Here is a 12819-nt window from a genome sequence, read left to right on the forward strand (position 1 = left end):
AAAAAACATAACTTGCAGCGGAAATAACAAATTACCTCAATTAATAACTGCAATACATTTGTACATCATCAAACATTTTTATAATAATAATTTATTTACTTTTGAATTAAAAATTGTTAACAGATTATTTGGTTTACGTTGCACAAACACAGGAAGAGGTCAAGGTCATATGGCTACCTACCAGGTTTATTGGTAGTGGAAAACATCAGGGGCCCGCCCAATTTTTCAGGCACAAACCCGAGAAGAAAAACAGACGTTCTATAAGCTAGTTGTATAGATTCATCACACGAAGTATCCAAATTCCGTGAAGGGATTCGAATACATAGCTTTGAGGTGCAAAATGTTTTAAAGTTACACTATGCTCAAATTTGATATTAGAAAATATTCAACATGTTTTTACATGTTTGTACCGTAATAGGGAAAGAATCTTCCCATTCAAGAAATTTAAAGCAACTTTAATAGTTTACTGTATGATGGGCATAGTACATCATTAAGTCAACGACCTTAACCAATCGGTCATAAATGAAATTTCAAGTGATTTATTTTATAATCCTAAATCCGGCCTTATACAAGAAGACCTTGTGGTCAATTGGTACACTTTTATTCAGCATCAGGCACGTAAGTAGAACGACCGTCCTTTCTTAACCTTTATTTATGTATAGTTTACTCACATGAAAGGATTTGACGTGTCCGTTACACGTTTGATTATTATCAGTAAGTTTGTAGCACCCTCTGCATCTTTGCAGGGACTGTGCTAGCCTGTGCTTTAGTGAAATATGCCTGTATCTAAATACTTATCAAATTATTGTCCCGTTTTGCTGCATTCCTTGTCTAAACTAACAGGATGTTCACAGTTTAAAATAAAGTTTGAAATAGGACAAATACATGTATATCATTAATTTTCATCAGTGTAAAGGTTTCTTACACATAGTTTTTCTATTGTATAAATTATGAATGGAACCAATCTTTTTCTTCAAAACTCATGATTTGCTGCGTATTCAAGTAATAAAAATTCGGAATTTACTTCAATCTCCTTTCAGTAGAATGTCATATGTGTCACGACTTGCAGGTAAATATGCCAGTCAGTCAGTTAGTCAGTCTGGAATGCACCAGGTGTACGTGAATAGTTAGCTTCATACAAAAATAACACACAGGTAAAAGCATGATAACATTGTGTTTTAAGAAAATATGTTTTGGCGTGTGAGTGTTACCTACTCTTAGATGGTTCTTTTTTATTTATTTGTATGTTATGTATTTTTATAAAAATGTTTTGGTACCAGAAGCATTAAACCATATGCAACAATCTATTTTATAACGTTTCAACTCCGCCAATTTAGGCCACTTTCGCTTTGTATATAGTTTTTTTTTCAATTATAATTTACACGTTACAAGGGGGTTTTGATTCAAGCGGTGCTAATGTTAAGCAACTGATGTTAAGAGATGAATTCTAAAATAACCACATTTGTATTAAACTCATAGTTCTTGAATCGTTCATTGTTAATTACGCACATTGTTCCGATATATAGGCCTACTTTTGAAAAAAAATCTTATTAACTATTTTCTTCTTTAACTGTATTAACAGATGCGGAGCGTTTTACTTGCTTGGAAGTCTGGTATGTATCTCTAAAATATTTCTAATATGCCTCCGGCAGTGACGTAGATTTCAAAAGGTTCCAAAAACTATTTGCTAAGGTCGAACTTAAATACTAAATGGTTAATGCAGGAAACATAGCCCTAAAACACTGATTGCCTATGCGATATGTCAATTAATCCCACCCGACTCTATTGTACCACAATCAGATTGAATATTTTCTGATGCACCGAAGGACGATTATCTTTGAGTTTATTAATTTTGCCCTACGTTTTAGAAACACCTGACGTTCAAAGTTTTTTTCGGGCTGACGATTGATCCCTAGACCATTGTAGCCATATTTTTCTCAAACGAGTAGTCTCCTCTATCGTTACAAAGGGAACATTCCGGAATCCAAAGAAGATCATCAGTGTTAGAATACACGTATGCAAATGGTTCCAATTCTTACTTTTGAAAAATAAACGTGTTCCCTCTTTTCTACTTTAACTGTATTGACAGATGCGAAGCGATTACAATGTCTCTATTGCATTTGTTATGGTATAATATAAAATACTACTGACGAACTTTTTAAATTCATGTCCGGGTTTCAAATTCTATGTGAATGACCCTATTGTTTTATATAGACTGATTACATACTTTACTGCATCAAATTTCCAAGTGATATTGTTTGCACTAACTATTTAAAAGACCATGTTGATATATAGACTGATTAGATAATTGGTTCATTTAAAGTGGTATTGTCTGCACTTCCTATATACATTAATCTTTTAAAAATAGCAACTCTTAAGACCAAAGTTGGTTTTAGCAAAACATACAAGGCAACGTAATATTGGGAAAGCGTTTTGAAGGCGAATATTTATTTTTTTATGTTTTTTTTATTGTTCATATTCCCTGTTCAACAAAATAATGAACATATGGTTCAATATACCCTATCATTGGACTGTATGAGTTATAATAAATAAATTTATTTGCGGTGCTGCGTGCGTCTTCTTTCGGTCAATCATATATTCATGTACGTATTGATATCCTGGATGATTCTACCAATTAAATTTCATCATTCATGGATCTTATAACAAGATTTTTTTTACAAATTACCAACGTAACAGTTTTGCAACTATTCTTCAAGTGCGTCTTAACTTTTAACATATTTTCAAGACATTATGTCATAGGTCATTTAAATGATCGTACATTTTCTTTTTATTCCTTAAAGCATTGCAGACTGCGAAAACTGTCTCTTATAATCAGACAGATGGCAAGTCACAAGTATTACGCGTTATCAATTTCATTACGCGTTATCAATAGGCCTTTCTCAAATTATATGCATACTTTACATTCCATCACCAGAGAGAGGCTAACAGGGCATGAATGTAAACAAATAATGTCTGACCTGATAAGCCCTAGTGTGTTAAACTTACTGGGGAAATCTCATTTTTATTCCAATTCTAAGTATGATTATACTGTTAATTTTCATAAAATACCTAAGAGGATGTGAGTTTAATTGTGAAAATAAGATGGATGAAAGAACATTTCAAGGTAAAATACCATTGTTCTTTTCTTTTTAAACCAAGTTACTAAAGCTGTATTACTACTTACAATTTAATTACTCTGATTTCTCATTGTTTTAAATGTTTCATTAAATTATAAACATAATCATATGTTTTGTTCATATATTTCATTTAATATATCACACTTATAATGATAACATTTAAAACATAATTGCTTCAGAATCTAAATCAATGCCGTTTTTATACTAAAAAGCAATAACGGTTATTTTATGTACTATTTCAGATCAATATTTTGCTATAGTTGCTCGTTTTCAAAGCATTTCACACAATAAGATTAACAATCATGGACATAAATTCATATATGTCTGAAGAGAATAGATGTACCCTGTAGATGGTTCGACTGGAGTAATAATGAAAAGACCAGTAAGATGAACACTAAAGAAGAAGATTTCATTACCAGATGAAAGGTATACACAAGACTTAATTTTCATTTTTTACACATAAACAAAGTTCAGCCCCTGTAAAAAAATATATGTGCAATTAAAATATGAATTGATATATTCTAGAAATGTCATAATTCTTGTTTCCACTTCTAAATAAAATATATATATATATTTTCAGGAATTCCACTGGTAACAGTCATGAACACAAATTGACAACTGGTATTTGAATCGCCTTTAATTGTAATATCTCTTCATGGCAGTGGCATAACAGATGAAAAAGAAACTATCAAACAGTTCAAAGAAGAATTACAGAAAACTAAGGAAGAAAACAAACAGTGATATTGAACTTTTGATACAAACAAATTTTTTAATTTTGACAGTTGTATATCTTGTAATGATATACAGGATTTCCAGCAAAATTTACTATATATTCATTACAGTTTTCAATGTTATAAAACTTAAAGAACGTTTATTATGATGCAAGCAAAACAATCAGCTTGACTGACGAATGTTTTTTAGCATATTTTAAAGGACCATTTGTTCAGTCTTTTGCGTCTTGAATTTAAATAAAAACTTAAAAAGAAAGCATCGCATTACTTTGTTTTTAGCATGTGCTTTAGGTACAGCTGCAGGGAATATGTCAACATGTTAATTACATTTAATATTTTGTCCTCTTATTGCATTATATTGTTGAGAGAATATTTCTTGGAATGTTAAAAGAAGTGCTAAAACTCGATGCTTCCTTCCTAATTCCCTCCAACCGCAAGGTATTGCACAGGTTTTCTGCGAATGTTCAGTCCCCTAAGTACATGGAATATTTGGGGTTGGTAAGTCCAGGCAACATCCTCTGGAAGTGCCATGTTCCCCAATGATTTGTTATATACCAGCCAGTAGAGGGTTCCAACAATATGACCACATAATCAACTCGGACCAACTGGACAAGTGCAATAATCTAATGATACTTCAGCTTCGTCTTAAGATTTGACTGATATTTGCAATTAAATGATTGTATTTCGTTATATACTAAATATTTTATACTGTAATTAATTACATAGTTGATAATATATAAGTTTTACGTTCCTTACTCAGCATGAAATGTATTTTTACATTGCTGTAAACAATATCATGTGTTATGATACTGAAAATCCATTGAAATGTATAAGACGGGGGTGTCATGTTTAAACAAAATATTATTTTGATTTGATAAGACTGTCTGTAAAATTAACCAGTTTCTAGAGAGTCATCCAGAATGTTTTACTTTTAAATACAAGGTGAATAAAACTTTTTAAACTTTTTAATTTCAATAGCTAAATTTAGGGGAAGTATGGTACAGAATTCAGCATCCAACTGTTTACATCTATTATCAGTTAATAGCTTTATACACTCTTGACCATCATGTGTTTAGGTTAGCAATAAAATACTGATAACGCAGATAATGTCTATTTAAGTTGCAAAGAATTTACCTGATATTTATACTGACAAAGAATGTTAGAAATTACTTGGAATTATCATAAACTTTAATTCCCTTATCTGGTCTTGTATATTCTTCACTGTATATAGTGTAAATTAAACCCTTTGTTGATTTATATCTCCAGAAAAGATTTTTGTAAAATTAAATATAGTTCTCAACAAGTATGTAGCAAACAGAACATTATCAAGATCTCTGACACTGTAGAAAAATCTTTCGGCCATATATTTGTGATATGTTTACATAGAGCAGATACCGAAGCTTGCCCTGTTAGCCTCGCTCTGAGAAATCTATGAATATGTATGAGGTAATATTAAGAAGGGTCTATTTCGAATTCAACTTCAATGTACCGTCTGTTTTTGACCGTGTGCCCTGTCCTATATTGTGTCCTGTGATGCCTCTTGCCGCTAGTCACGTGTTGGGGGATGCGTTCATTGATTGCAACCCTTCCTTGTTGATTTTTTTTTTTCATATTATTTGTATATAAAGAGAACTTAACTATCAAATAAGACAAAATAACACAAAGCTGAAATCACTAGATGTTTATTATAATTATGTTATTTACAATTATGTTTTTATATTGTCAATATTGTTATTTGTATTGCACTTCTTAACATAATGTTTGTAGTAGTATCCTCATTTAATTTTGTCACTGCAGCTCTATTAAGTAAACTATGTAACACAAACTTCACTGGTTAATTTAACCCAGTTAAGTATTCTACATAGACAAGAGAATAAAGTCATCTGAACACCCAAGATACAATCTATAAACTGACATTTCAACAGTTTGTGAAAAAAGTAAGAACTCTTAAAAGCAAACACATAGATGTATTTCCAACCACCTATGTTAGACCGGCAGTGACACAATTATATGACCAACATGTTCATAAAAAATCAGGCATTTAGTATTATTCTGTGCATTTTTTTCTTGATTGTAAACTTTGTCTAAAAATACCTTTTAACATGTTATTACATTTATGTTTCTTTTAAATCTTACAAAATATAATAATGCTTCAAATATCTCTTAATAAGTCAAATTAATCATTAACCTGGAGCATCAAACACTTTCTACATATGCACAAGAATAAAAATTTACATGTAAACATGCTAGTGACCCCGACGTTTTTTACAACACACTACAAACACTATAGCTACGCAAACATTCAAAATAGTTTGATAATGGAAAAAGAAATAAAATAGTAATATAAAATGAATATAGTATTAAGAGCAATGGTAAATGATATTCAGTGTATAAAAATAAAGTTTGAATGTATAAAAATACTAGAACATATCCAGAATTAAATATTAACATATAGTAAACCTGACGAAATCAACTGGCATTAAAAATGTAATCGGGAATATACTTCGATTGGAAAGCATAGTAAGTGAAGTTCTTTTTTGCAATGTAATGATTGTAACATACGAGTCCAAATATAATTATAGCAAAATTATGTCAGTTCAAATAACAAAATGGTCAAGAGTTTTGTTGAAAACGAATTGTGATGAGTTATTATAAAAATTTATCACAAATTTTTAAAATGACAAACAAACTATTTCCCATCATAGTAACATGATACGTAAGTAAAAGAATATTCTTTTTATGTTTGCACTTTGCACGGCAAACATTCATTTATCTTATTTTTGCATGGCACATGTGCTAAATACGCATAAAACATTCATAATAATATTGACTAAACTAACAGAAACACACTTATAAAAAGCTTGGATAAGAGAAACACAAACATGAAATAAGAGCACACTTTTGCATTTTTATAACGTAAATAAATAATAAATGTTTTATCATATATTGGTAGCCCAAGTAATGGCTGGATTGCAAAGAGATCAATGCTGTTTAGTTTTTTTTACTTCTTTTTTTAAAATACTATTGAATGTGATTTTTTTACGAAAGTGTGCTCATAAGCTATGTCAAAAATGGTATCATCGCATGTTTAATGAGAGGGCAAAATGCTCTTTATGGTAAGTATTGTACAAATCATATGTGCATATAATACAATTTTTATACCTGTAGCTCAAAAAGATAAATCACTGGATCAAATTCTAGGTCAACTGATATGAAAGTTCAAATAGGCATCTTGTCCAAATGCCATAGTTGTAGCTATAGCACAGTAGGTCACGGTCATGACCTCGGTCGTTGAGGTGGGAGAAGGGAGGTCACTATGACCCCTAAGTTACAATTTTAGCAAACTTGGAAGAGGTCATCTAGATCATTGTTCATGTCAAAAAATTGAAATAAATCATGTTATATGTCAGTATTATTTTTAATAAAATATATATTTTTGTCCCAGGGGTAAGGTATATTTTGCCCATAGAAGATGGTGATTTAGACAAACTTGGTTGATGGACATAACAATGTCTTGAAACTTGACCTGCTAAGCTTTATTTTAATACTCTATGTTTTATTTTGCAAATTTTTCCAGAAATTTTTTGAAGATGCTCAATGCAAGAACAATTTTGCATTAATCTAATGATTGAGATAAAGATGTTGTTTGAAACTCAAGCTGACGATGTGAAACGGATGACAGACACAGTCTGGTTACCATAGTGCACCACGAGAACGTTGTGCCGAAGTGATCTTAAATAACAGGCAACGTATTTAATAAACCAGTAACATATTGTATATGTAAAACAATAATCAGTTTGTGCTTTCCCTTTCTTATCCCATTTCTGTATGGTACATATCATATATTAGATAGAAGCATATCACTGGAAAAAATACTAAGCAAATTACAAATTATTTGATCAAGATCATTTTTCTAATATTAATTATAACAAATGTATATTCCTTAACTATATAAAAATGGTATCATGTCAAAATACAAAAGAAAATGTATTTCTTAACACAGTTATATATATATAATCTGATTAACAAATGACGATTATCTTCTTGCCCTTTTCAAGCATTCACCATGCTAGTTACCCGGTTTCTTTATAACAAACATACTACCAAACATTCAAGTTAGTATAATACTTAAACAAACAGAAATATAAATATGGTTAAATACATATATAAAATGTTAAAGCAGTAACAGACATTGTAAAATGGTATCAAAAAAAGGTTTAAGAGTATGAAAAAAATGCACAAATGCTTTAACATATTCACAGACATTCTGTAGGAAATTACAGTCCTACAGAAAACTTTAATACTGCTTAAGCGGCCCCCTGATTTAAACGACTCCCTGTCTTATCCGACCTTGTTTCAGTACTCCCAACGTATTTTCCTATATAAATGGCCTGAATTAAACGACTCCCATTCATATGTGACAAACGACCCTAATTGTCTGGTCCCAATGCAATGTTTGGTCTGATTTAAACGACTTTCACACCTTTTAATTGTGCGTTAATCAGATAGATAATACCTATTATAACGCACAGAGGGCCAAAATACTTAGTAATTAAGTCCAATTATAATCCAGTAGCAAACAAAGTCTACACACCTCTATCTCAATTACACAGTTAACATGTATACATGCAGGTATCAAGTGACGTAGCGTCTGTTCATGGGAAGCATGATGCAATCGATGTGTGTGTAATGTACATTATGGCCTGAGTAAACTGGGTTAAGACTTGTGTTAGATTTTTTTTAATTATAGAGTGCCCACGGAAGATGTTTTAGGCAGCATTTTTTTTTAATTTACCTTTCTATGGCTGCATAATTAATACGGACAAAAATATTGATACCGAACCAGAAAATTCTTTGGATATGGATATGTTTAAAGATCCTGTAACACAATTTTTTCATGGTTTTATTTCATAAATTTGATGCTCAAATTAAGATTTGTCAATATTGTAAGTTCAAATAAGCATAATTTATAAAGATATCACCCAATTTAACATTTCATGTAAATAAAAGCCATTAAAGGGAGGTAATAAGAACTTTATTTTCTATAAAGTCAAATTTTCCAATAAGAAATCAATGCATGTAATTTATCGATTAACCCATTACGCGATATACACGCCTTTTAACGCCCTTTTCACACCCCCCCCTTTTTTTGTTGTCTCTAATGGTGAAAAAAATGTCTTATTTATGCCCCCAACACTTGTTTTTGTTTGAGAAATGTTATTAAAAAAGTGACCACTTTTTCGGCGCGGCCCCCCAACCAAAAGATACATCAGGGGGTTGCCAGAAGAGGGATGTGCCCCCTTCTGTTTTGGGGAATTGAAGGGGGCGCCAAGAAAATTTTGGACTTGTGAGAGGCTATAAATGACCCCAGATTGATCATAAGATAACGTATAACAAACGCTGAAAAGCATTTGACTCTATCTCAATCCATTGAGAAGTTGAAGCACTTTGAAATCAATTTTGATGGAAAAAAAACGCAAAATAGTGATTTTTGGCAATTTTGAGATGTCCCCTCGTTGCCATGGTAACAGAAAATTTAAGCCTGAGCATGTTGTTTCAAGGGCAATGGTCAAGTCAACATTTGTTTAGTGTTTTTATAGTATTATAGCAATTTGAACTTGTAACGGGAGACTTTTCAATGAAAACAGTTATTTTTCACAGAATGCTCATGAAGTAATGGGTCCCCTTTCAAAATTCCATTTTAATTAGTTCCGCCCATTGTTATCTCGTTTAGGGCACACGCTTTTTATTACTTGGGGACCATACGCCGCTTTTCATGGAATGGCACGGAAGTGTCACATTGAAGGTTCCATGATAACCGCCGTATGAACACATCTGCGGATGTTTCTAAATTCAAAATTTTACTATTTCATGTTTAAATGTTGAATTCTGCTTAAGCCGGTGCTAGGGGGCGCGGACGGTAACTTGCACTTTCCAGTACCGTCCATAAACAGGCTCAATCAAACCGAGCCTGCAACATTTTCAATTTTGTCGTGTTGGGCTTTCTTTAGGGATTCTGTATTTATCTATTTTAAATAAAATGTGCACAAATATTTGCAGTACACATTTTACATATTCTTTGATGTTTGAAAATTGTTTTATTTGCATAATTATATCCATATATATATATATATATATATATATATTGCAAGTGTGGTATACACACAGTAACAATATCAAACAAAAAACATACAGGATCTTTAAGTCACAATGGTATATAGACAGATAGATGATATTTAAATTTAATTTTCTTTGAGACTGTATTTAGAGACTCCCTGTCATATGTGACCTTTTTCTGAAGATCCCTTGGAAAGTCACATAAGACAGTTTCGACTGTATATCCTTAACAATAATCACTATCAGCAAACGCGACTGATACCCCCACCAATATATCCAGCTATATAATTATTTTATAAAAGCTGACATGAGAAGGATAAAAAGGAGTTGTTTTTTTAGGAAAAAGAAAATGTTTGTGACCAAAATGAAAAGCAACGACAAAGTGGTCATAGTATAGAAAGGCTCTTGGAAGGCAAATTATGGTTTTATTTGTTAACATTCAATTTCCGAATGTAAAAAGAATGTCACACTGCTGAAATCACTAGATGTTCATTAAATGTTGTTAACAACATTGCTGTTTTTGTTGCTATTTATTTATTTTGTCATTATTTTTTTGTATTACATTTCTTCAAATAACGTATGAACGAGTTTCCTCATTTAGTTTTGTCAATGAAGCTCTGTATGGTAAACTATGACAAACAATCAATTTTTGGCCATAATTTGAAATATAATAGCTTGAAGAGAAAGACAATGAATGGTATCGTAAGCAACAGTAACTGCTAATAAATGCTATTGACACCCTTATTAACGTTCATTATTAAAGACCACACAGCTTCGTATGTTGATTCAAATTTTAGAAAATATTGTTGATTTTAGCTCAAACATGTTAAAAGGTACACATAACACAACATTTTGTTATGGATTTTAGTAAGACAAGGGCAATTAATCTTGTTATTTCACTCCGTTTATATCAATTTGTCTATGAATCTGGAATAAGAATTAACATTCTAAATAAAGTCTTAATGCTTTAATACTCTTGCAAGTTCATCACACGTTTTTGCAATCGACAATGCTGAACGTTTCAGTTCTTTTATTATCTTGCGTGGGCTTCTGAGTTCAGCCAATTGATATGGCCTTTGGATTGCTATTTCCTCTAATATATTCCAGATTGGCGTTACGAATGTCGTTTTAATTTCATCAATACGGCCAGTTAGAATTCCCAGTGCAATTAGTTCTTTGTTTTTGTTTGTAAGAAACACCATTGCTCCGGAATCGCCGTAATCAGAGAACTTTTCAACGTCATCGAGTATTTGTATCTGGTCGTTTAGCATATATTTTATTGTTTTTCCCTTGTGTCTTCCTTCAGGGGAGAAGTGGCCATTCATTTGAAACTTTTGTGACGAACCGGAACAGTGAAATATTCCTGAAGTGAGTTTTGTTTTGAATCCATACTTGACAACTTGGAGATTATCTTTTATTTGACCCGAGTTCTGTATAACAGATTTTGGGTTATATCGTAATTTTTGCGGCAGCAAATCATCTTGAAATAAAACAAAAAAAGTTATTCATATTTTGTTATCATCTTATCATTATGGTTTGTTCATTTAGATAAATGTAAAAAACAGAAGATATTCTGTTTGGTCCGTGAACATCATTTTTAAGGAGAAATTTAACAAAAAAGCTTAAAATAGACGTTATACACTTTGAATGATTCTATCATGTCATTCAAACATGAGTTGATTGTTTTAATTATGTTTATCAAAGTAATTTAAACATTCATAGTATATATAGTTTGTGGGTTTTTTTAAATTTTACCTATGAGATGTGTCCTTTTTCCAATCATTTCCCCATTACCTGCAAAAATATCTGGAAATGAAGGAGTCTTCGGTTTACGCATTTCGTCAACCTTAACAAACGCAATGTCCATACCGCCTTTATTTTTGTTTCCTTTAAATAACCTGACATCACAAACCTCTCCACATTCGTGTGGTTGCATAGGCTGGAAGCACTGAGTTGTAGTCAGTGACTCCACATCCATTTGTCCTGTGTGGATTTGTTCAAATTCTTCAACAGATAATAATACATGTGAACAAGTAATTGCACACAGACCATGGTCAGGATGATCAATGAAGCCTCCAAGTGTGCCCCCATCAGGTACCTTTGATGATTCTATTCGACAACCAATCTTCAAATCTTCATGCTTATCAGTTGGGCCAACGGTAGCAATTGCACACTGACATTCTCTTACAACAGTTTTAAAAACTATATCCTTGTTGTATTCTAGGTGTGAAGGTAAAGGGTCTTCGCCGACGGGTACATAACCTTTAGCTTCGACATAAAGAATTATACAAATTGTGTGTTCAGGATCTTGCTCGCGAAATTTAACCATACTAAATGATGTTCCTGTGAGGTTGCTATGAGAATCCATTAAGCCAGGGGAATTCATTCGCAAGCATTCATTAGCTTTGTTTTTGAATTCGTTTCCGGTTAATTTTTCGATTTTCATTTTTTCATTTACCTGCTCATTGTGTTGTTCTTGTTTAACATAAAAGGTATACTGGCAGTCGATTTTTGTGGGTTCTGATCTAGTTTGCATCACAAAAATGATTTTCTGCATGGGATCACCATACTTGAAGCATCCTTTAACATTTTCAATACATTCATTTGTTTCCATCAAACGATTTTCAATCTTTTGGCATATATTTTTGAGTAATTCTTTACCTTCACTGTCATCAATGAAATTGTTAATAGCAAGTTGCAAATCCTCTTGATCCGGAAGAATATCGTTGTCCAGCAGTTTGTAAGCTGCATGGACATCTTTGTCCTGTGCAAATTTCGCCCAATCTTTGCAATTGTATTCTTTGTCTAATATTTTAAATATAAACTTATTAAAT

At 31.9% G+C, this 12819-nt stretch overlaps 1 long non-coding RNA gene across 1 annotated transcript; it reads left to right on the forward strand.

The window, feature by feature from the left end:
* The first annotated feature begins 3189 nt into the window (after positions 1–3189).
* Positions 3190–3860, forward strand: LOC132715497 (uncharacterized). Its single transcript, XR_009623693.1, has 2 exons — positions 3190–3563; positions 3718–3860. It is a non-coding gene; the product is annotated as an uncharacterized LOC132715497 (long non-coding RNA).
* The last annotated feature ends 8959 nt before the right edge of the window (positions 3861–12819 follow it).

This window comes from Ruditapes philippinarum, unplaced genomic scaffold, assembly GCF_026571515.1.
Source record: "Ruditapes philippinarum isolate M1 unplaced genomic scaffold, ASM2657151v2 ctg10437_1_1_1_1, whole genome shotgun sequence".
Classification (NCBI taxonomy): domain Eukaryota; kingdom Metazoa; phylum Mollusca; class Bivalvia; order Venerida; family Veneridae; genus Ruditapes; species Ruditapes philippinarum.